Source organism: Anomaloglossus baeobatrachus, chromosome 5, assembly GCF_048569485.1.
Source record: "Anomaloglossus baeobatrachus isolate aAnoBae1 chromosome 5, aAnoBae1.hap1, whole genome shotgun sequence".
Lineage (NCBI taxonomy): Eukaryota > Metazoa > Chordata > Amphibia > Anura > Aromobatidae > Anomaloglossus > Anomaloglossus baeobatrachus.
This window is the reverse complement of record NC_134357.1, coordinates 268,153,633-268,178,395: the sequence shown is the minus strand read 5'-3', so window position 1 is coordinate 268,178,395 and position 24,763 is coordinate 268,153,633. Positions and strand designations below refer to the sequence as shown.

Genomic DNA, 24,763 nt, shown 5'->3' with positions numbered 1-24,763 from the left:
CAAGTGTACAGTGACACCCCATTGACAGGAGCACCCCGGAAGAGAAGGCACTGCTCTCGACACGGGGCGAAATGAAGCAGAGGAATCATTGCCTGAGCCTGAAAGCTGTGATTAAAAATCATGGTTATTCCACAAAATATTGATTTCTGAACTCTTCCTGAGGTAAAACATTAGTATTGTTGTTTCTAAATGATTATGAAATTTGTTTTCTTTGCATTATTTGAGGTCTGAAAGCATTTTTTTTTTTTTGTTATTTTGACCATTTCTCGTTTTCAGAAAAAAAAATGTATTGCTTGGAAACTGAGACATGTCAGTAGTTTATAGAATAAAAGAACAATTTACATTTTACTCAAAAATATACCTATAGAGAAAAATCAGAAAAACTGAATTTTGCAGTGGTCGCTTAATTTTTGCCAGTGCTGTGTGTGTTGGAGAGTATGGTATCTATCTTCTGCTTTAAAATTGGAAAAACGAACGAAGGCAGAAAACAAGCGCAATAAGGTCTTACCTGGTTACAATAGGGATGTGATGATCTCCACACCTGGGATAGCTGTGGTGGTGACCACTAATGAGGTATGTGCAAATAGATATAAAATTATACAGAGATACTGTAGGAGATGATCAGGATAAAATGCGGTTCCTCTGTGCTGCCTCAATGGCTGAGAGGGACTCCAAATTGAGTAAGTTGAAAATGGTTTGTCTACACGTTTCAAGGCAATTCAGCCCTTCCCTAAGGACAAAGCCATCTAGGGGCTAGATTGCCTTGAAACGCATAGACAAACCATTTTCAACTTAATCCATTTTGAGTTCTTCTCGTCCACTGAGGCAGCACAGAGGAACCGCATTTTATCCTGATCGTCTGTTGGCACCGTATACAAACCTCATCTGTGTGTATATGTTTAATACCAGCAACCACCCCCTCCATGATATTGGTAGATTGCCAGATTGGTATTCTGCACCTGTGTGGCCCCCGCTTTTATCACAGGGGCCAGCTGAATCCTGCTAGTGCATTTGATATTTGACTCTTGTTGGCTAATAGCCTTTTCTGGTGATTTTTTTTAAATTCTTTTGAGTTTATGTCCTATTCCGTGAATGACTTTTTTGGACCATTGTAAAAATCACAGTATGACCCTCCCCCTAAAAAGCCATTGTGTCATCGACAGGAGAGATCAACGACTACTCTATGCTGGCAAAGAATGGCACTGGGCACAACAGGCAAGTAGGCAGCATCTACCTGCCCGTTAGTTGCTTGGGCACTTCCCCCCCCCCCCCTTTAAAATTTCTAGATATATCCTTTAAAAAGGGAATATGTCAGTGTGTTATGTAGTCTGAAGACAGCATTCCGTAAGGGTTAACAACGAATTCAGCAATACCTCTTATCACAAAGTATGTTGCTGTTTACCTGCAATGTTTGTTTTAGCACCAGTAGCTTATTGCTATGACTGGCTGGCACCCTGCTGTGATTAGCAGCTTTTTAAGCTCTGCTACATGCTAAATCTAAAAACTGTCAGAACAACTACACCCAATAAACTAAGTGATACATCATTGGATTCAAGGTCACAGCTCCTACATTATGTTGCTCTCAGATGAGGTAGAAAAAAAAACCTGATGACAGATTCCCTTTAAGAAGGATCTTTCAGTAGGTTTTCTAAACAGTAATATATGAATAACCTGGTCCATATTCATAATTCATATATGGAAAGTCACCAACACGTACAAATTCCTACAAAAGACCTCCATATTTCTCTCAATTGTCATAAATATGATATCAACCATTATAAATTATTAAGAATGTTCTTTATTCCATACAAAATTTTATCAAAATATTACAAGGATGCAAACAGAGAGTAAGGTACAGAATCGTGCACATATATAAAAACTGCAATGAAGCAGGGAGGTGTGTCTGAAACAGAGTCCAAGTAACATATCAACAATAATCATCACATGCCTTCATACATAAAATGTGAATAGACATATCAAGATACAAGTATATTTAGTCATAAGAAAAGGCAATCGTCAGTGAATTATATCAAATTGGCTAACCAATCGTTATAAATGTTACCAATTGTAAGTATAAGCAATACACAGACAATAAAGCCACTCAAGTGACTAAGAAAATATCAGCTTTTATACTGCCTGCTAACAGACCCTCAGAATACCAGAGCCTGTCATACATGAAAGAAGGCAGAGCACCCAGGAACGGTACAAGTTGAATAACCTACCCAGGTGACCCCTCGGACACTGTGCACATACACACCGCCCTGCACCTCGACGCGTTTCGCAACCGCTTCGTTGGGAGGTGCAGGTGTGATGTGTACGGCTGCTTATAACCCCAGCAGGTCAGACTTACCGTCCTATGGCGGCGCGCTGCGGTGAACAGATGCCCATCCTCCACCGCGTTCGGCGTCCCGGAACCCATCGTGCACATGCGCACACAATGAGCATCCAATAGGTCGTCCAACAGAGAGGAGGAGAGGGGATCAGATCACCGCGCGCGCACAGGACAGAGGCCATGAGCGCCATTTTTAAAAAGGGTTACAGGAAGGGCATACAAATGATTACTGCAGTAACATTAAACATATAACCAAATGTCATTATATTGAATCCACGGGATCAGTTTGTTCTATTCGAGGAGTCCTCAAATCAGATGAATTCAACTTCTATGCAGCAGATCACTAGTTAGATCCCTTATATGGAATAGGTATCCAGGACATAAGCAGCCATATCTAAAAAAAAAAAAAAAAAAAAAAAAAAAGTATATAAAAAAATTGCATAATTAAAACATATGGTAAATGACAGGCAGCCAGAGATGCAACCACCCATTAAAAGTACAGCACCATGAGCCAAGCCAAGATATTAGATCAAGAAGGGCTTATAACTAATAGCATCATTTAGTCCCTTAGGTTTAACAGTATCCAAAGTTATTATCCACCGTGCTTCTTTTTGATGTAATAGATTTTTAAAGTCTCCCCCTCTTATCCCCAGATGGATCTTCTCTATGCCCCGGAATTTTAACATCCGCCAATTACAGTCATGTTTGTCCTTGAAGTGTTTTGGGATGTTTTTTTAAGAGACTAATTTCTTCCGGTTTGTGTATTTTTGCAGCATTTTTAATATCTCGGATATGCTCCAAAATACGCACCCGGAATTCTCGGGTGGTCAATCCAACATAAATCAGTCCGCAAGGACAGTTTGCCCAATACACGATCCCAGAGGATCGGCAGTTGATAAAATGTACGATTTTATACGTGTGTTCCCGAGATGAGTCCCAGAACTCCACCACACGCTCCATTTGTGGGCAAGCCCCACAGTCCCCACAGGACCGGGAACCCCACCTTGGGCCCCTATTAATCCCAAAGAAATTTTTGTCTCCCATAGGGGTATAATGGCTTCTTACAATCTGATCCTTCAAGGTTCTGGCCTTTTTTGTAGGAATTTGTAGGTTTTCTAAACAGTACCTTTTTGTATGATGTTTTCAGATGTGACTGAACCTGTTACATTTAGTCTGGTTTCGAGTGAAGCACTGCTCTATGTTATTAAATTATGAGGCAAAGAACATTAATTCAGCAGACCACATGAGGTCTTCCTGACGCCCATAGCGCTTTATTTATATGCCAATATCCTGCTGGACTTTTCCACTGTTTTGCTACAACAATTTGCCTTAGAGTTATTTGAAATATCTCCAAGTCTACCTCTGACAATAGATCAAAAACTCACAGATTGTAATGTTTCTTTGTTCAGTCAAACATTCAACTATGGACGAGGCAGAAAATAAAAGCTTCTTTAAGTCTGTACATGGCGGCCTACTGAGAAGAAATAAAGCTGTAGTCCTTGGTTCATGAGCTCTTGTTGATAAAGAGGAACTCGGGATATCCTACCCGAAAGCAGAAAAATAAAAATAGCAGTATAACCAAAATGTAGTGACATATATACATATGGCCACGGGTCAGAAAACACCCCTACTAATGAGGGGGTTCAAGCATTACAGTCAGCTGTAGAAACCAGTGCCCTCAAATTTCTGGAGTCAACTAATTCTACTTTAAGACGTATTACTGAGGTAAAAAAAAAAAAAAAAAAGCTCAGGCATATGCCAACTCAAGGTCACAGAATGTGAAAGCCAAGTGTTGATATCCATAGCTGATACAGTTATCAATTCTTGGTTGGAACATTTACTATAGATTAGTCCATAATGCTCTGAAGCAGAACTGTCCATTGAAGCCATCATGGACGAGATATAAAAAAAAAGTCTGAGGACCATAAGAAATTCTAAGGATTGACTCGAATGGGCCAAAGTGGACTTTGGAGGTATGGAAATTTTCTGGAATCCTACATTAACCATCAGGAAGCCTAATGGTTCAATGTGTAAGATACATGTCCAAAGACGCCTTCCCAGCAACCGCACAATGATCACCAACACTGGAGATCAAAATTAGAGAACACACAATTTCCTAAATGTTACGGCCATTGTGTAGTCCTATGTGATTATAACCTAACATGAGTAACCTAGCAGTATTGTAAGCATATTTCATAAACTAAATTTATTCTAAATGAAAAAGAAACTGATCAAAAATTAGAGAACACTTTCAGGTTCCTGCAAGTTATTGGTGTTAATCTGGCACCTGCTGCTTTTTTCCTTAATTATCTGACAAAGTCTATTTATCTGGCAGCCCAACTTTACAGTTTGCACCAACTTTGGAAAAATGGTGTGCCGTTTAAAAGTGACTGAAACCCTCAGACAACAGGTTATCCAGATGAAGGCCAAAAGGGGTGACCCTATTAGCCATAGCAGGAGAAGTTGGTTGTTCCAAGTCTGTGATTGAGAATATTGATCTTTACAACAAACAATTTCAAGTCCCCCCAAGAAGGCTGGTCGCCCTCAAAAGACAAATGCAAGAGAAGACAGGATAATGCGGAAATATCTATGGGTTACCATTTCAACACTGCAGCTGGAATTCCTTGCCAGTTCAGCACTGAACAGGGTAAGGATCTGTCATCATGATAAAGTGTCACGCCGTTTAAGAGAATTTGGACTGAAAGCCCACCCTGTAGCAACCAATCCTCATTAGCAGAAAGAATCAAAAAGGATAGATTCACCCTTGGTGAGAAGCATGTTGTGTGGACAGGGGAGACTTATCCACAGTTCATTTTAGTGATGAAAGCAAGTTTAATTTATTTGGGTCTGATGGGAAACATTATGTTCGTCGACAAACTGGGGAAAAACTGAACCCAAAATGTGTTAAGTCAGTGAAAGGTGGTGGAGGAAGTATCTTAGTTTCGGGAATGTTTTCTGCAGCAGGAGTTGGACCTCTCATACAGCTACATGGCAGAATGAATGCAAGTGTGTATCAGGACCTTCAACAACACATGCAGGACAATGCCCCCTGTCACACAGCAAAACGTGTAAAGCAGTTCCTTGAAACAGAAAACATTGATACAATAAAATGTCCAGCCCAGATCTAAACCCAATAGAAAACCTATGGAAAATCTTTGGTGACAAAGTTATAGCGAAGAAACCCACAACAGTCAAAAGAACTGTGGAAGAGACAGGAAGAAAAGTGGTCCAAAATCACATCAGAGCAGAGTGAGAGACTAGTGATGTCCTGTGGCCACAGATGTGTTGAAGTCATTCAAAGCAAAGGCCTGTACACTTCCTACTGATTGGTGACGGTCATTACCTTCAGAAATTTTAGTTATAATCTCATTGCTACAGTCATTGTTCTTTAATTATCATCACGTTTTGAGCAAAATAAAAGGTTATGTTGATAAACTTTGGATCTTTTGTAAAACCCTGTTCTAGTGGCATGGTATACCCCTTACCAAAAAAAAACAAACAAAAAACAAAACCCTTCAAATGTCCAATGTAGATCATTGTAGAGCTTGTTAGAAGGCCACTTGTGACTTTTATGATTGCTACTTCCAATAGGTGGCGCTAGAGTTTGTCTCCTTTCCTGGAGAGACAATTTGAATAATTCCCAGCAGGGCATGGCAGCTATAAGTCCCCTCACCACTGACAGCGAGACTGGTTTGTCAGGGCTCCGTAAGGAGAATAGTCTTCCCCCGTGATCCCCACAAAGCTTCTCATAAGCCAGATCAGTTACCCACACTTTGCACTGACGAGGGGCAATCACCCAGAAACACCGTGTCTGCAAATTGGGATTCTGATCTGGCATATATCCTAGGTCATATGAAAAGGCTTGTTAGAAGGCCACTTGTGCCTTTTAGGATTGCTACTTCCAATAGGTGGCGCTAGGGTTTATTTCCTTTCCTGGAGAGACAATTTCAATGTAGATCATACATTGTTCTCTAATTGTGATCTCCAGTATAAATCCAAATGAGAATATTAGGGAATAACTGGTTCCCACACTAGAAGGCAGGCCTTGTCTATTAGCATAACATCAATGGCCAACCTCACTAACGGGCTTGCCGAGATTACAGATGAAAGTCCCTGCAACCAAACTTCAATATAGTAGTAAAAAAAAAAAAGAAAAGAAAAGTCATTCTGGAATAATGGAAGTGGTTATAGTCTGCTGGGGTGGGGGTGGGGGGGTATTAGAACCATCACCCAGATGTTTATGTATGTAGTGTTTGTGTAAAAGCCTCCATGCCATACAAAAGGTGTTCATTTAGCTAGACTCAAAGACTGGTTATCCCTTCTTAGCCGCCTACGACAGATCTCGTGCACAGGCATACAGTGGCAGCTGTCACCCATAGGTGCTCATGTTTTAAAAGGATAAAGGACGTAACAAGCACAGAATCAGGTAATTAAATACCTGGGTCCCGTGGAGGCACTCACTCCTCCCGGAAGAAGCGGTAGTATATCGCGAAACAGCCGTCGGAGGTCCCCTCTGGTCTGGCTCCCCAGCACCACCTTTGAAATTAGGTAAGCGTTCCATTCTTAACCCACAACTAACCTCTGAATATGAGCTGCTGTTGAGACCCTGTGTATTTCTAGTTTATTTTACACACAGCTCAAGGGTTCACGAGCCTCAAGGGTTCATTTAAGTGGATTACCTGGAATGTTTTGCCTTATCTATTAAAATACATGTTACTCCATGTGGGCCTTTTGTGGCAAAGTCCTATCACTCTGACTACTGCACGGCTGGGGTCCACGGGACCTGGGTGGAGGTTTTCCTCTGACTTGACTCCCCTGCACCACCGCTGTGAACAGGCAAGCACCTCATTTAAACCCACTTTTTCATATTGGCTAATGTAATGATTGCTGACCCTCATAACTACACCACATATAGCCTATTTATTATATAAGGGTTTGTTAGACAGATCATTTTCTGTGCTTGGCCTGGTATTTAAATTCATTGTGAAATTCACTTAGCCTTTCTAAAAATCTTGTCCCACTATATTAATTTTTTACAAGTATTTATAATTGTGGTCTACGGGACCCAGGTATTTAATTCTCTGATTCTGTGCTCTATACGTCCTTTATCCTTTGTTATTTATTGACATTGAAATACATTTTCTATATTTGCACCATAAAAACTCCTAGTGCTTTTGTTTATTACATACTTTTGGAGTGTGCTGTCTCGTGGCCATACTGGAGGGTTAAAGTATACCCTTTCCAGTATGACCCACATGAGACCTTAAGGTATAACCATGAGACTCTTTGTTTGGATATCCCATATTTTAAAGTAGGGGTGTAGCAATTTTCTGCCATAAGATTTATGTAGAAAACCTGAGGAGGTATACAGAGGTTTTCACAACCTGGTGTATCTTGTTCAGATGCACATGTATCACGATCAGACTATGGGCCGCAGTGCACAGACTGGACTGGGGTCTCCTAATCAGAACATGACAGGATCATATACATACACGAGACTGTCAAGGTCAGGAGACCAGTGGCCAATCTTAGCATTGTCTGCCATCTGAATGGGGCGGACTCATTGCAGAAGATCGGTTCGGTGGGTGCAGCCGGACTATAAGGTTCGACTTGGAACTTGGACTTGACCTGAACTTTTATTTGAAGTCACTAATTGGTCAGTTCAGGTCTCCGCCCACATGCAGCCAGCCATATACAGATCACCTCCAGGGGAGGATGGGCATGGTTCTTTTGGGGTGCACACTACATCCGATCATGCTGTTACCACCAGTGTGAACACTGAAGCGGCTTGCACTGGTCCGAGCACAGCGATGTTTGTACGAGTGGGTTGCATACATAAAGCACCCGATCTCTGTTCTTTGTTAAAGTCTGTGTTCGGTACGAATCTCTACTAAAGACTGAGCGTGAGCAGCACAAGGTCCAATTTACTATTATTTTTTATTAATACAGAGAGCGGTTAGGGTACGTGCCCACAATCAGGATTAGTAGTGTAGTACAGTACAAGCACAGCACATTAATAAAAATCTCATGCCCACTTTTTTTTGTTTTTAAATGTTGCTTAAACAGACCTGCATTTCCTATCCGCATCTTGTCAATTTCTCGAGCAGAGACACCCAGGTCTCATGCACAGAATACAGCGAGAATACGCTGCATCCAGAACGTCTCACAACCCCTATTCATGGGTACGCACTATTAGTCTTCTACATTGAAGATTGCTATGGATCCCAATAATCACACCCCGATACGCGAGTGTCATGCAGTAAAGATGATGTCACACCAGCCCGATTAATCACAAGACGAGGCGAGAATGTCAGGTGGTAAGAGGAGACTCAAAAAAACCATAAAGAAATTCCTATATTAAAAATATCAATTTTTATTAGTCATTTTCTAAAAAACTGTCAGTGCAGTCAAAAGAGGAATAGCCACTTAAAAGTGGTTGGGCGGGTGAATGGGAGACACGTGCGCCAGATGTCGATATTGAGGATATAGGCAGGGGAGGGGGGGCCTATCCTAGCCCTATGAATTTCCCCTACCTACCAGCGGAGTGTAAACACCCTAACACTCGGTGCCCCCGCTCCTCGGCGGCTGTCCCTTACTGTCCCTCCAACCATAAAACCACCATCACCAAATAGTGTACGTGAAAAAACAATGCAGGTCGAAAAAACCTAAAAAGTCTGGTATGCAGTTTTGTTAATACATATGAAATCAAGTAGTTCCCCTATCAGGGTGAACCATAATCACAATAGTTCCCTTAAGGATGACCAGAAGGTACTCCCATCCCAGAGGACACAAGCCTAAATAGTCTGGGTAACCACTCTATATTGTTAATACATGTCAGGTCAACATACATATGTTGATATCTGATGTCTATGTGCTTATTGTCCCTATAGGACGAGCAATGGTTAATTTTGTGGCGATACAATGATATCGCACCTTTCTTATTTCTCTATTTATATGAATAGCCCTATCTTACTCGTGAGTCACGTGACTAGCCTCCACTACAGGCGACGCTCTTGTTGCTATGAGGGCGTCTTTTGCAAGTGGAACGCAGTGTGCGTTCCACTTTTGTAAAGTCTTGTGATTAGCCAATTATCCTCCCACTACATGTGACCCTCTGGTTTTTATGAGGGCGTTCCTGACAAGTGGAACGCAATGTGCGGTCCATGTGCCGTAACTTCCGGTGTGACGTCGGAGGCCTGGAAGTGTGTGCAAGGCCTGGTGGGGAATATTGATTTCCGGTCCTACGTCACATAGACTTCAAACCGGAAGTGACCGCCGGCAGAATGGCGCGGCGCTTGAAAATATCATGGACAGTAAGTCTCATGGGGGCGGGGTAAAATGGCACTGATCGAGTTGATATAAGTGGAGGTGGTGTATGGCCAAATGAGGCATTACCTCTGATACCACTAATGAGCTAGGACCCAGATTCTTGTGGTCCAGAGTGGCGTTACCAGGCACAGCAACCGTTCCTCCATTGTGAGATCGGCTTTACAGATTGAAAATCTCCTGATGAACCCCCAGACATCCTGAGGGAGAAACGCGTTGAGATATGCTGAGATGATATGCTAAGTGACATGATAAGTACTTTAATCATTGTGAGATAAATATTATGATATAACATGACAAGGGATATAATAAGTACTTTAATCATTCCAAAATGTTAAATATTTTAACCTGAGATTGGTGTGCAGTTGTTTGGGCTGGTATTTGTATTAACATGTCCTGTAGGATGGAAGTACAGCCTGTTTATCCTGAAGGAAATTAGTGCAATTTGGGTTTACCCTGAGAGGGAAACTACTTGACCTGATATGTATTTACAATAGAGAGTGGTTACCCTGACTATTTAGGCTTGTGTCCTCTGGGATGAGAGTACCTTCTGATCATCCTCAAGGGAATTATTGTGATTATGGTTCACCCTCTTAGGGGAACTACTTGATTACATATGTATGTTGACCTGACATGTATTAACAATATAGAGTGGTTACCCAGACTATTTAGGCTTGTGTCCTCTGGGATGGGAGTACCTTCTGGTCATCCTTAAGGGAACTATTGTGATTATGGTTCACCCTGATAGGGGAACTACTTGATTTCATATGTATTAACAAAACTGCATACCAGACTTTTTAGGTTTTTTCGACCTGCATTGTTTTTTCACGTACACTATTTGGTGATGGTGGTTTTATGGTTGGAGGGACAGTAAGGGACAGCCGCCGAGGAGCGGGGGCACCGAGTGTTAGGGTGTTTACACTCCGCTGGTAGGTAGGGGAAATTCATAGGGCTAGGATAGGCCCCCCCTCCCCTGCCTATATCCTCAATATCGACATCTGGCGCACGTGTCTCCCATTCACCCGCCCAACCACTTTTAAGTGGCTATTCCTCTTTTGACTGCACTGACAGTTTTTTAGAAAATGACTAATAAAAATTGATATTTTTAATATAGGAATTTCTTTATGGTTTTTTGATAATTGGGTTCCTCCCTTTATTTAGAATTTGATGTATAAATTTGGTAAGAGGAGACTCGCAGTCCTCCTGTCCTAGGCTGACAAATTACAGACCTGGCCGATGGGTTGGAGTTCTGCAAATAGATCTTCCCATCCCTACTAAAAATACTACAGAGTAACATTTTTTTTAATCTCCTTTAATCCGTAACAGAAAATAAAGATTTTGTAAACCTGGTTATCCCTATGACTGAAACCATTTGTTTTCCTGCGTACACCTAGTCACACCAAACCTCCATATTCTATCCTTCCTCCGCTCCGCAGTAAATGATCTGCTCAGACATATCATTACTATCTGAGATTTATTACCTGCCTAAAGGCAGCACAGAAGTGTTTGTCAGCATTCAAGACACTGAGAAAATACTCCATGTTAGATGGGATCGCTTCTCCCAGCTACAATTTTTAGGGGTTTAACAGAAAAGCTGTCTATGTTTTCACATTGAGCAGCGTATGTGGCATCAAGCTGGTGGATTCCATACCAAGTGGACTAGGGGACTCGTAAGAGCACGTCTCGCAGGCCCAATTTATAAGCACATATATCAAGGGGGCAGAGGCCACAGTCACTGCAGCAGCCTCTTCCCTTCCCCTTGTTGAAACGAAGGGCCATCGGGGGCAGAGGCCACGGTCACTACTGCAGCCTTTTCCCCCCCTTCTCACTGAAATGAAGCGTCATCAGTTGGCACAGGCCACAGTCACTGCTGCAGCCTCTTCCCTTCCCCTTGTTGAAACGAAGGGTCATTGGGAGCAGAGGCCACAGTCACTGCTGTTGTGACGCCCTGGGCAAGCCAGGGGTCACAGGTAATGACATCACCACACCCTACACCCTGGTTAGGTACACCTAAGCTAGACCAGAAATCCTTGTTGCCTTCCTCCAGGGGCTGATGTCCACACAAGGGGGTGGGCCAGGCGGTTGGCTCCGCCCACCGAGGAGTTCACAGTCCTGGAGGCGGGAAAACCAGGCAGATGAGTTTTGGAGTTAGAGTTTGGAGGAGGAAGTGTGAGGAGAAAAGTGACAGTTTTGAAAGCCTGAAGTTGGTCCGGGTGTGTGCCCCGGACTGAGACAGCAAGGTTAGCAGACGGCGGTGACCGTCTGCAGTGGAGGCTGATCGGAGGTTGCCGAAAGGACAGTGGACGGGTGGTGGCCCGGCGGTACCGGACCGGTATACAAAGAGAAGCCAGCACCATTGGCAGGGGCCTTTCGGATGCCGGCAAGGCTAGGAGTCGCCGTGAATTTGCCAAATCCGTCAGTGAAGGGGACCTTCGGGTCTCCAAACAACTAAGTCCCGATTGAAGGCAACCGTCCAACCGTATGAGAGAGACACCGCCACCGCCAAGGCACCAGTTTCTCAGGGCCAGCGCCTGCGGGCAAAGAGGGGCGCCTCCGGCCCATATCCAAGTCGGGGAGCGGGTTACCGGTGGGAATCCATCGCTACCAACATTACACAAGGTGCAGGGAAAGAGACAGTCACCGTTAACTACCGGGGAAAAGCAACAGCAGCCGTCCGTGGGAACAGTCTTTCCAGCCGTGTGTTTTACCGAGAACTGTGTCAACGTCTCAGGCTGAGTGAGTACCACCGTGCCGTACGGCACAGCGCTGCCTCCGCGACCCTGCACCTCACCAGGCCCCGCACCCGGCCTGCCATCCACCCCTACCCCATCACCGGGCCCCGGGACAGCCAACCCCCTACCCACGGAGGGGAGAAATAACAACAAAGCTGCTCCCTGTCACCGCTCCCGGGATCCCCATACAGAGCAGCGGTGGTGTCCACACAATCACCACAACCGTGGGTGGCGTCATGGACAATAAATCCCCAAAACCAATCCCCTTTTCACTCACGGGTGAGGAGCGCCGCTCGAGTCCCCGGGATCCGGCCCATCGCTCGAGCCACCGAGCAGCAGCGGCCGCAGCAGCAGCCGGTCCCGAGCAGTGGGAGAGCGCAGCGTCCCCTCCTCCGCCCGCGACAACTTGGCGTCACGAACAGGATCTTACCGCTCTGCCGGTGGGTAGAGGTGCGCCTTGTTACCGCCGGAGGTGTCCGGCCGGAAAATTTCAGAAGCCGCCATCTTTGGCGCGAAAAGTTCCCGCTCGAGCGTCTCCTTGAGTAGTGGAGGTGCGAATGCCAAAACCCCGCCCCGATAGAGGAGGAGCCGGAAAGAGGCTAAGGGGGACGAAATGGTGACTGGTCGCATGTAGCCGCGGCTATAAAGGCAGGGACGCAAGGACTCTGCAGCGATATTGGGTTCCTGGAAGACCTCACTACCAAGATGAATAACTCAACTCCCAACGAGGAAGCCCCCGCTCCCGGCACGGCGACGTGGCTGAGGGACCGGACCATCCCGCTGAGCAACCGTCTGCAAGCCCATATGCAGCTCCTCCTAGAGGAGTGGGAGACCGACATGGCGGACGTGGTGGCTGCTATGCGGAGATGCGAGGTGGAAGAGGATTTGGAGGAGCGGGTAAGAGACCCACGCCCCTGTATTCCTGAGGGATCGGCCACTGAAGCTGAGGATCCCGGCCCGCATCCGCTCACCCTGCCTCTCTCCCCGCCACCCGTGTTAGCTGCTGCCGCCCCGCCACTAGGTCCGCTGCCACCACAACCGGTAGCGATACCCTGCCAATCCGCCCCGGCGGACCAACCGGCTGCAGACGCCCAGGACGTCCCTGAATCCCTCCCGGGGAAACCGCTAGGACCGCGGCCCCTTAACAAAAATGTGCCAGATGCCCCGGCAGTGATTGCGCCAGACCCTGAGCCCGGGACCGTGGCATGGATGAAGGCCCGGGTGATTAAATTCCACCAACGTCAGCAGGATCAAATATTCCGGATGATTGAGCAGTGGACCAACGAGGTGGAGATGCTGATTGCAACTGCCCCGATGTACGGGAGGGGAACAGATGTAACAGAGTCGACTGGTGACCCACGTCCCTATGTCCTACCAGGACCGGCCGCTGCGGCTGAGGGGCCCGGCCTGGTTTCGACCTATGCATCACCCTTGCCGTTACTTATGGGGCGCCTCGGTGTAAACTCGCCTGACCTGCTGCCCCGTGCTACTGCGGAGGGATCTGATGTGCTGGATACTGGAGGCCAGGAAGCTGCAGCAGCTGGCGGCAACCCGCCTGACGCAGATGCAAGTGATGGTGATTCCAGCTCTGGTGCTGAACCCGCCCTTGAAGGTGAGGAGGCAAGTGAGTGTCTCCGCTATGTGGGAGAACCGGTAGTTTATTACACCGCGCGTAATGGTGGGAATGGATACCGGGCGCCCATGTCCCAGCAAGCCTGTCACTGTATGTTTGATATGCTGGTGGCAGAGGGCCCAGTAGACACAGAAGAGTCACAGTGATGGCAGCAGAGCACCGTTGTCACAGTTCCCCGTTGGGACCACCAGTGTATGTTAAAGGTTTTTGAAAGTTTTTGAAAATGAGTGATCAACCGAAGTTAACCTGATTATGGCTGATTGAACCGGTCGTTGCCAGCACCGTTGTCCCCGTGGGGACCGATTGAAAAGTTGCGTAAGGGACTCCTTACGGACAAGCCCGTGAACTTGCAGGGCAACCACAAACTTGTGGAATGTAAATAAAAATGTTGTTGCAGCTTCCACCGTTGCCGCCTCCGGAGAGGCAGATTGGAGGGAGGGCCCGCAGTAGAGCAGGCTGGGGCCCAGCCACCACAGGAACCGGTGGCTACCCTCTGGGGGTTCCAGTGACTCCCCATGGACGTGGGTCCCCTGGAAAGGACAGATCCCGCTCGGGTAACTTGGTGCAGAACTGGGGTCAAGGGGTGCTGCCTGTTTCTTAGGGGCAGCATCAGGGCCAGGTTACTTGGGTGGGTGAGAGCGGAAGCCGCAACCGTTAAAACCGTTTGCAACGTTTAAGAAAAGTGCCTCCCATTGTGGGATGATGTTCTTCTACTTGTATGTATGTTTTTATCTTTTTCAGAAAAATAAAACCGGTGTTGGACGGGCAGCCCGCGGACGGTCTGCATTTTGCTAAGGGGGAATGTGACGCCCTGGGCAAGCCAGGGGTCACAGGTAATGACATCACCACACCCTACACCCCGGTTAGGTACACCTAAGCTAGACCAGAAATTCTTGTTGCCTTCCTCCAGGGGCTGATGTCCACACAAGGGGGTGGGCCAGGCGGTTGGCTCCGCCCACCGATGAGTTCACAGTCCTGGAGGCGGGAAAACCAGGCAGATTAGTTTTGGAGTTAGAGTTTGGAGGAGGAAGTGTGAGGAGAAAAGTGACAGTTTTGAAAGCCTGAAGTTGGTCCGGGTGTGTGCCCCGGACTGAGACAGCAAGGTTAGCAGACGGCGGTGACCGTCTGCAGTGGAGGCTGATCGGAGGTTGCCGAAAGGACAGTGGACGGGTGGTGGCCCGGCGGTACCGGACCGGTTTACAAAGAGAAGCCAGCACCATTGGCAGGGGCCTTTCGGATCCCGGCAAGGCTAGGAGTCGCCGTGAATTTGCCAAATCCGTCAGTGAAGTTGACCTCCGGGTCTCCAAACAACTAAGTCCCGATTGAAGGCAACCGTCCAACCGTATGAGAGAGACACCGCCACCGCCAAGGCACCAGTTTCTCAGGGCCAGCGCCTGCGGGCAAAGAGGGGCTCCTCCGGCCCATATCCAAGTCGGGGAGCGGGTTACCAGTGGGAATCCATCGCTACCAACAATACACAAGGTGCAGGGAAAGAGACAGTCACCGTTAACTACCGGGGAAAAGCAACAGCAGCCGTCCGTGGGAACCGTCTTTCCAGCCGTGTGTTTTACCGAAAACTGTGTCAACGTCTCAGGCTGAGTGAGTACTACCGTGCCGTACGGCACAGCGCTGCCTCCGCGACCCTGCACCTCACCAGGCCCGGCACCCGGCCTGCCATCCACCCCTACCCCATCACCAGGCCAGCCAACCCCCTACCCACGGAGGGGAGAAATAACAACAAAGCTGCTCCGTCACCGCTCCCGGGATCCCCATACAGAGCAGCGGTGGTGTCCACACAATCACTACAACCGTGGGTGGAGTCACGGACAATAAATCCCCAAAACCAATCCCCTTTTCACTCACGGGCGAGGAGCGCCGCTCGAGTCCCCGGGATCCGGCCCATCGCTCGAGCCACCGAGCAGCAGCGGCCGCAGCAGCAGCGGCAGCCGGACCCGAGCAGTGGGAAAGCGCAGCGTCCCCTCCTCCGCCCGCGACACTGTCATCAGTGATGCTTGTTTCCAGGGCTGGGCTAGTCCCTGTGCAGAATGAAAGTGTTCTCTCGCTGGCAGGACCACTCATCAGAATACCTGAAGGAATATTTAATCCAAGTATATTAGAAAATAGTTTAGATTATGGCACTAAATAGATAGGGAATTAGAACGAAAATTACTTTGAACCACCCCTGTAAAGGCTAAGTTCCCACATTGAGTTTTTGATGTTGCAGATATTTTGCAGAATTGGATAAAATAGATTACTTGCATTTTTATTAGGTTTATGATGCCTGGTTTTTAAACAGAACTTTGCTTCTTATACTTCCTGGTATTTAGCTTTGCAAAAAAAAAAAAGAAAACCTTTATTTAACACAGTCATGTGCAAAATACATGCGTTTTTAGCGTAATTCCACAGTGAAAAAGCACTAACACAGGTCCCGCAAAAACTACAGGAGGATCTTAGGAGCATCTAAGCAGGAGGGCTTACTTTTCTCAAATGCTGTATAGACATTTAAATCTTTTGAAAAGTGAATGTGGAAATTTATTTCAGGTTTGCACATCTTGTGTCATATCAATAAAAATTGTAATTAATAATAAAAAAAATTATACAGCAAAGTGTGCAAATATTAAAAGAACAGGTCCAGTCATGCAGGGGAACACAAATCCGTGGATTTCGAGACAGCAAATAGGAGATACTTTCTAACTTTCTACAGTAACATTAATAATGCACAAGTTAAGAAATGTGAACCTGCTCGATAATCTCTAAGTGGAACAATATGGAGCATGTTTACACTAAAGAAGATAATAATGCTCCAGATTAGGGATGGGCAACCTACAGCTCTTCTTCCGCCAGCCCAAGTAAATTTTTATACCACATGTGGGGATAGATTAGAGAGTTCCTATAAGAGAACATGAACGAATGCATTCAGCTGTTTTTTCTTGACCGTTAACTTTGTCGGACATTACTTATAAAAGCCCCACTGAAATGTACCCCCCATAGCCGCCTATACACAATACGAGCCCCCCATAGCCGCCTATACACAATATGAGCCCCCCATAGCCGCCTATACACAATATGAGCCCCCCATAGCCGCCTATACACAATATGAGCCCCACATAGCCGCCTATACACAATATGAACCCCACATAGCCGCCTATACACAATATGAACCCCACATAGCCGCCTATACACATTACGATCCCTCACATGAAGAAAGTTTGGGCACCACTGGTTAAACATTACTGTTATTGTGAACAGTTAAACAACTTATTTATTTTACTCACTTGCTATTAAATGCACCGTCCCCACCAAATAAATTCCCTATCAGTATGTCTTTGAAGTGTGGGAGGAAACCATAGAACCCAAAAGGAAATCCATGCAAACACAGGGAGAACATTTACAAACTCCTTACAAGACTGCAGTGCTAACCACTGAGCCACCGCCCTGCTTAAACTGAAGATGAAATGATCTCTTCAACTTTGTACCTTTTAGAGGACAAATTTCCTTTGTATTTTAAGATATGGATCTTTAAAGTATATATATATATATATATATATATATATATATATATATATATATATATATATATATATATATATATATATATATATATATATATATATATATATATATGGCTGTGTGTCCACGGTAGAATGTACCTGCGGATTTTTCTGCATGAAAATCCGCGACTTTCGCGGCAAATCCACACCTTATTTTTGCCGCGGATTACCGCGAAATTGCCGCAGATTTTGATCCGGTTTTTTTTTTTTCCCCCATTCTATACCCAAAATCCGCAACAAAAGCCGCAACAATAATTGACATGCTGCAGATTTTTCCGGATCAAAATCCGCGGCAAATGCGCCGCGGAAAAATCCGCAGCATGGACACAGCATTTCCAAAATGCCATTGAAATGGCTTGGAAGTGCCGCTGCTGCAGATTTTCGGAAAATCCGCGGTAAATCCGCGGCAAAATCCGCAGCGTGGACACAGCATTTCCAAAATGCCATTGAAATGGCTTGGAAGTGCCGCTGCTGCAGATTTTCGGAAAATCCGCGGTAAATCCGCGGCAAAATCCGCAGCGTGGACACATAGCCTAAAGGTCTTGACTCAAAGATTGGTGAATACCCCCATGTGTCCTATAGAAAAGGGAGATCAATTGAGGATAGGCTAGTTCACAGCCACTTTAGTGCACCGAAACAGTACACATGGCTACAGTACACATGGCTCCCCCCATTTTCTTTGATCTGTATTTAAATTATTTGCCATTATGGGTCATCTGATTATCTGAAAAGAAAACAGATTTGGGGGAGATTTATCTGTGAAAACGGGATCTGTTAAACTGACTCAGTTGCCCTTAGGAACCAATCAGATTACACCTTTCATTTTCCAGAGTCTGAAGAATGAAAAGTGGAATCTGATTAGTTGCTAAGGGCAACTGAGTGAGTTTCACTTTACACTGTCCACCTACTTTTGGACCACCCTGTATAAGAGGGCTAAGAGGTGGAATCTGTAGTCCGATGCTGACAGTTGTGTGCCTGCAGCCTCATTTTGGCCACTGGCTTGGATTTAGGTGGCTTTATGACTGCAGGCCATTCTACAAACGATAAGACTGGTTACTGTGGTAACCGTAGGCGTGACTGTGGTTTCAGTGCTCGCCGGTATTGTGATGCGGGTTACCATGGAGATTGTGGGCGGGCACCTGCGTCACACTATGACGCTGATATTCTACCACCCACTATGACGCCATGCATTCCACAGCTGCGTTCCAGGACCTTAATCCAGACGGGAGGCATTACCCAGGCTTCTGTTAACCCGCAGCTGTCATGGCGTTGGCTGCACGTGTATAGCGCTACCTGGAATGGAGACCTGGCGTGCGTTTCACCCCTCTCTCATGTGGTGAGCGTCACTGCAGGTGGACTGAATGACAAACCACCTGCGTAGCTTTCATTGGTTGCCCTTGATATCACTGTATTTATAGGTCAATGTGAGTGGGGCCGGCTATCTACAGCAGCCTGGTGTTTCTGGGTTTGAACACCAGTATTAGCCCTGTTTATGAGGACTTATGGCTTTTTTCCCCCCTGATGAATCCCGTTTAGGGACGAAACGTGCCAGGTGGCATCTAAAGGGACAGTGACTAGGTACAGTTGTGGACCGTTCTTGTAAGGGCGAGAGTCGGTGGGTGCTAGGGCAAGATAGACCTGGATTTCGGATCCTGATGCCTACCTATGACTCCACCTGACAAAATCTGCTGTGACGGAAAGTGGAAACACCTGGATGGGTAAGATCAGTCCTATCTCTGTCATGAAATGTTTTTCTGTGAATGAGGGGTGTACATACTGCTTACTAATTTGGACTATTGTCGTTTTGGAAGCATTTTTGGTTAGTCTGTATAATCCCCCACATGGGCCCATTGAGGTATTACCTCATTTTGGATCACTGTCCATGTGGAAACATCCTTGTGATTTTCACAGTTTCCCTCATGGGCTCACACAGCTATTAACACATATTGATGGTCTACTGCTTGATTGACTATTTTGATTCCTTTATGGGTGGTAATATTAAGCTGGGATATATCACTCATACAATGGGATATAATTGCCACCATACGTGGGCATTTTGTGCGCGCAGTGCACTTTAGGGCATTTGTCATTTGTTTAAAATCCATGTGTACAAAAACGCCCCAACCATATAAAAATACCAGTTATTAAAGGTTAAGTTTTATATTTATTCCTCACATGGTGCTATAGCTTTAAAATTAATTTTTGTGAGGTATTAGGCTATGTGCGCACGTTGTGTTTTTTTCCACGTAACTGCATGCGTTCAGCTTCCCCAGCAAAGTCTATGAGAAAGCTGAAAAAAATCAATGCACACGCTGCGTTTGTAAAACACAGCGTTTTGGATGCCCAAAAATCGCTGCGGAAAAAAAAGCCAGCATGTCACTTTTGTGCGCTGTAGCTGCGTTCTCCACCCATTCAAATCAATGATGTGGGTCTTTTCAGTCTGTCAATTTCTGTCTGTGGATGTCGGTAAATCTCTCTCTCTGTCGGTCGGTCTCTCTGTCTGTCTGTCTGTCTGTCTGTCCATCCCTCTCTCTGTCCGGTCGGTCTCTCCCCCTCTCTCATACTCACTGATCCCCGATCACCGGCGCTGCACGGCGTTCACACTGCTCTGGCGGCTTTTCCGCTTTTGAAAATGCCGGCCGCTCATTATTCAATCTCGTATTCCCTGCTTTCCCCGCCCACCGGCACCTATGATTGGTTGCAGTGAGACAGCTGTCACTCAGCGTGGGGGCATGTCTGACTGCAACCAATCACAGCCGCAGGTGTGTGGATCTACATCGTGCAGTAAAATAAATTTAAAAAAAAAAAAAAAAGACGTGCCCGTGCCCGTGCCCCCCCCCCCAAATTTTGATACCAGCCAAGATAAAGCCACACGGCTGAAGGCTGGTATTCTCAGGATGGGGAGCGCCACGTTATGGAGGCGCCCCCCAGCCTAACAATATCAGCCAGGAGCCGCCCGGAATTGCCGAATCCATTACATGCGACAGTCCCAGGACTTGCCCTGGCGCGGTGGCAATCAGGGAAATAAGGGGTTAATGGCAGCAGCCCATAGCTACCACTAAGTCCTAGGTTAATCATGACAGGTGTCTCCCCGAGATACCTTCCATAATTAACCTGTAAGTAAAAGTAAATAAAACACATACACCCGAAAAAATCCTTTATTTGGAATAAAAGACAAAAAAAAACAAAGAAAAAAAAACAACACCCTCTTTCACCACTTTATTAAAATCCCCAAATACCCCTCCAGGTCCAGCGTAATCCAGAGGTCCAGCGATACATCCAGCTCTGCTACATGAAGCTGACAGGAGCAGCCGTAGAACACCGCAGCTCCTTGAGCTCCACGCAGCAACTGAAGTAAATCGCGCTGTCAGCGGGGACGTCACTGAGGTAATGCCGGCATGTGTGTGTGCAGTGATGATGAAGGCTGTAGTGTCGGGATGTCGGCGGTGAATGTCAGGATGTGTGCGGGGATGTCGGCGGTGAATGTCGGGATGTGTGCGGGGATGTCGGTGGTAATGTCGGGATGTGTGCGGTGAAGATGATAATCGGGACGCCACACACAGACACAGCTGCGGTATGACAATGAAGTCGGGTGCAGTTCTCCCGAGTTCATTCTCATCGCACGACTCTGTCGGCTGTCAGCTGGCATGTAGCAGAGCTGAATTGCCAGGAGAACGCACTGTCAAAAATGCATCCAAAACACATGGAAAAAGCATCCAAAATGCATGCGTTGTGAATGCATTTTATTTTATAAACGCAGTGTCCAGTCCAGTCTGCCAGAGGGTGCGTCCTTTTCAGCACTGCAGAGAACGCAACGTGCGCATGTAGCCTTAGTCGTCCTGGAACAATCACCTTCAGTGTCCCTTGCTAAATAGAGCTAATGGCACGGGGAACATTTTATAGATAGAGGGAAGAATAGGTTCAATGAAATTTCCACAAAATCTTAATGCAAACATAACACCATCTGTAGAAAAGCTGAAGTTGAAAAGAGGATGGTTCCTACAAATGGATGATGATCCTAAAAACATGTCATAATCCACCATAGACTAACTGAGAAGGCGCAAGCTGAAGGTTTTGCAATGGCCCTCACAGACCCCTGATCTGAACATCATTGAACATCTGTGGCTAGACCTCAAAAGAGCAGTGCAAGCAAGATGACCCAGGAAACTTACAGGACTGGAAGACTTTTCCAAGGAAGAATGGATGAAAAAGAAGTGAAAAACTCATGGCTGCTAAAAAAAAAACAAAAAAACCCCCAAAAAACAAAAAAAATTGTCATGCCAATAATTGCCAGAGGGGGTGCTACTAGGTTCTAACCAAGCAGGGTGCAAAAACTCTTGCATCAGCCCAATTTCCTTTTTTGTAAAAATCACCTTTATATTTTACATTGTATTGCCTAAAAAAAAAAAAAAAAAAAAATATATATTTATTTATTACACACAGTATATGCATACATACATGTATAGACACATACACAGGCTCTCGCATAGTCCCCTATATACAACATGAGCCCATACCTTCACATCATCGAGGCTTAAGACACGCGGCTTGAAGATCGAAACGAGTGGAATGCGATGTTTTATCGCATTCCACTCGGACCAATATTAGGTTATGTCCCAGCACCCATGAGAGATTATTATCTCAGCTCTAATCGGACCGAGAAAACAATCGCAGCATGCTGTGACTGTAATGGGACTCTTGTTTCTCTCGCACCCATTCAAGTCTATTGGGGCGAGAGAAAAATAGCACTGCACTCGCAGTACACTGGTGTACTGCGAGTGCAGGGCGAGAACGGCAATAGCCGGCAACGGAGCAGAGAATGAGATAAATCCCTTCCTCTCCTCCTCCGTGCTGGCCCACCCCACCACTGGCCCGCCCCCCGCAGCGGACGGAAGTCCGGTCGCACGATCGGACCTCAGTCGCAGTGACTCACATGACACTTGGCTCCTGCTGTGCTGCCAGTGTGAGCTGGGTGTTATGAGAGGATCGCAGTAGATCCTCGTGTGGCCCCGACCTCAGAAAAGTATGGGCTCACTGGAAGGGATGCTTTCTTCCAATTACTGCCATGCCTGTCCTCAGTTATCAAAAGGTATTGCAGCTCAGCAATAGTCCCACATTGACATGACAAGTCATTGGCGCAAGTCAGGGAACAGAGACGGGTGGAGGACCAGGCAAACATCACCACGAGCGCAGGGGGATGGCGAAGATATTTACACTCAAAGCAAAGCAATGTGAAAAGATGAATACTCATACCACTATTTTTTTGAGTGCAAAATCAAACTTGTGGGGTTTAATTATTTTTTTTACAACAATGAAAAAATCCATAAAAAGGCAGAAGAGAAACAGCATTTACCCTATTTTCGTTGATATAGCTACGGATCGGAAGCAAAATCTGCAACACTAGTATCCGATTACAAATGATGTCTACCAGTAGAGTTCAGAGGGAAAAATCTGAAAGAAAAAAAAAACAAAAAAAAAAAAACTCTGCTCTGTACACTTTGGAAAATGCAGTGTTTAAAAAAAAAAAATAAAAAAAAAAATATAAATTTTGTGTTGCAGGTCAATTCCCGTGTGGAAATGTTACACAAAATGTGAATAAGAGCTGTTAAGATATCGCCCGTTCTCCTGTATTCCCCAGCATTTCCTCCAAGTGTGAACCAGCCCCAAGGTCTGCAAATGACTGAATATTCTGGTGAGAAATTAAAACTGCACACAATATTGGTGAAACCAAAACGTCATCTGAGAGGGTTAAACCTGGGATTTGGGGAACAATATCCCGGAGAGTCATGGAGGCATTGCCGCCAGTCTCGGCACATTGCTGTGGAATATTTAGGGTCTATATTATTTACAGACTAGACATGGAAAGAGTCTGACCTAGTTCTGACACGCAGGGGGCATGGTTAAGCTCCTCATGCTTCCTATTAACATAATGCCTTATTTTTTCCCACAAGTTTTCATTGCAGACAACAGCACACAGCCATCTTTCCTGCCATGTAACATTTCCACATGAATACAGGGCTGGCAGTACCCGCTAACGCCCGGCAGGATGGCACAATTCCACTCAATAGGACTAAAAACGTAGAGGATGTTCCTCCTGGTTTTAAAGTGGAAAGGGTTTATCTATCACTGACAGGAAAACACATCATGCTCTGGATGATTAGTTATGCATGATGTCAAGCCTGTCCTATTACGCACACGGATTTAATGATGAGAAACTTCACTCTGCCTTAGCAATAAAGAAAGCAAGAGCCTAAAAAACTGCTCCGAGCTCCAGCTCGGCCCTGACTCACCAAGGTGTGTGCCTCCTCCTGAAAAACACTTAATGATCGGTGGCAGGCTCACCGTAAGGCCAGAGTCACACTTGCGAGTGCCTCGCGTGTAACTCGCGCGAGTCTCTCTCATTGAATCACCCGGCATGGACTCACACTCTCAGGACAGGAGCATCTCAGCTGCATAGACATACATGCAACCGACCCGCTCCTGTCAGGAGAGTGCGAGTCCATGCCGGATGATTCAATGAGAGACTCGCGCGAGTTACACGCGAGGCACTAGCAAGTGTGATTCTGGCCTAATGGTTTTACAGTCACAAAGAAAGCTGAGCTGTGTATAATGGGAGTACGGGCAGCCGGCTGTGTCCATGGGCTGGTGAGGGGCCCAGGCAGTGCGGCAGTCTGAGGCCTTCCCCCAGCCTATAGCATGCTTGTCCAGACCACAACATGTGCATGCTGTTAACACCAGGCGTTTCCCCCCCCCCCCCCGCCACGTTCCCACACCCATATAAACCCCCCCCAACCCTACACGCAGCTCTCACATTGAGATGACAACCCATATGCTCTCCAATAACTCAATTATGGCCGTGTCACAGAGCCATATGACTCCAAAGCCCATTACCTGTGGAAAATACACCATAATTTCTACACAACACTTGGTGTCATTGAGGCACATCAATATCACGGTGATTTCTGCTTTGCCGTAACACTCGTTTCTAAGACTGGTGCGACAGACTTTGTCACACAACTGATTGCTTTTAACCATGTAGTAACCACAGCAGTGCACAGGGTTTTATACAGCTCCCTATTCATCTTGACAGCAGCTCAATAGTTAACAATTAAGGATGATCGAATACTTCAAATATTCGGCTTCACGAATATTTGACGAATAGTGGCGACCTATTCGCGAATATTCGATA

At 46.0% G+C, this 24,763-nt stretch overlaps 1 long non-coding RNA gene across 1 annotated transcript in view; it reads right to left on the bottom strand.

Annotated features, from left to right (window-relative positions):
- Positions 1–1,775: 1,775 nt before the first annotated feature.
- Positions 1,776–24,763, bottom strand: part of LOC142309954 (uncharacterized) — a 49,067-nt gene continuing 26,079 nt past the window's right edge. The window contains exon 2 of the long non-coding RNA XR_012754045.1: positions 1,776–2,726. This is a non-coding gene — a long non-coding RNA (uncharacterized LOC142309954). The remainder of the gene's footprint in view (positions 2,727–24,763) is intronic.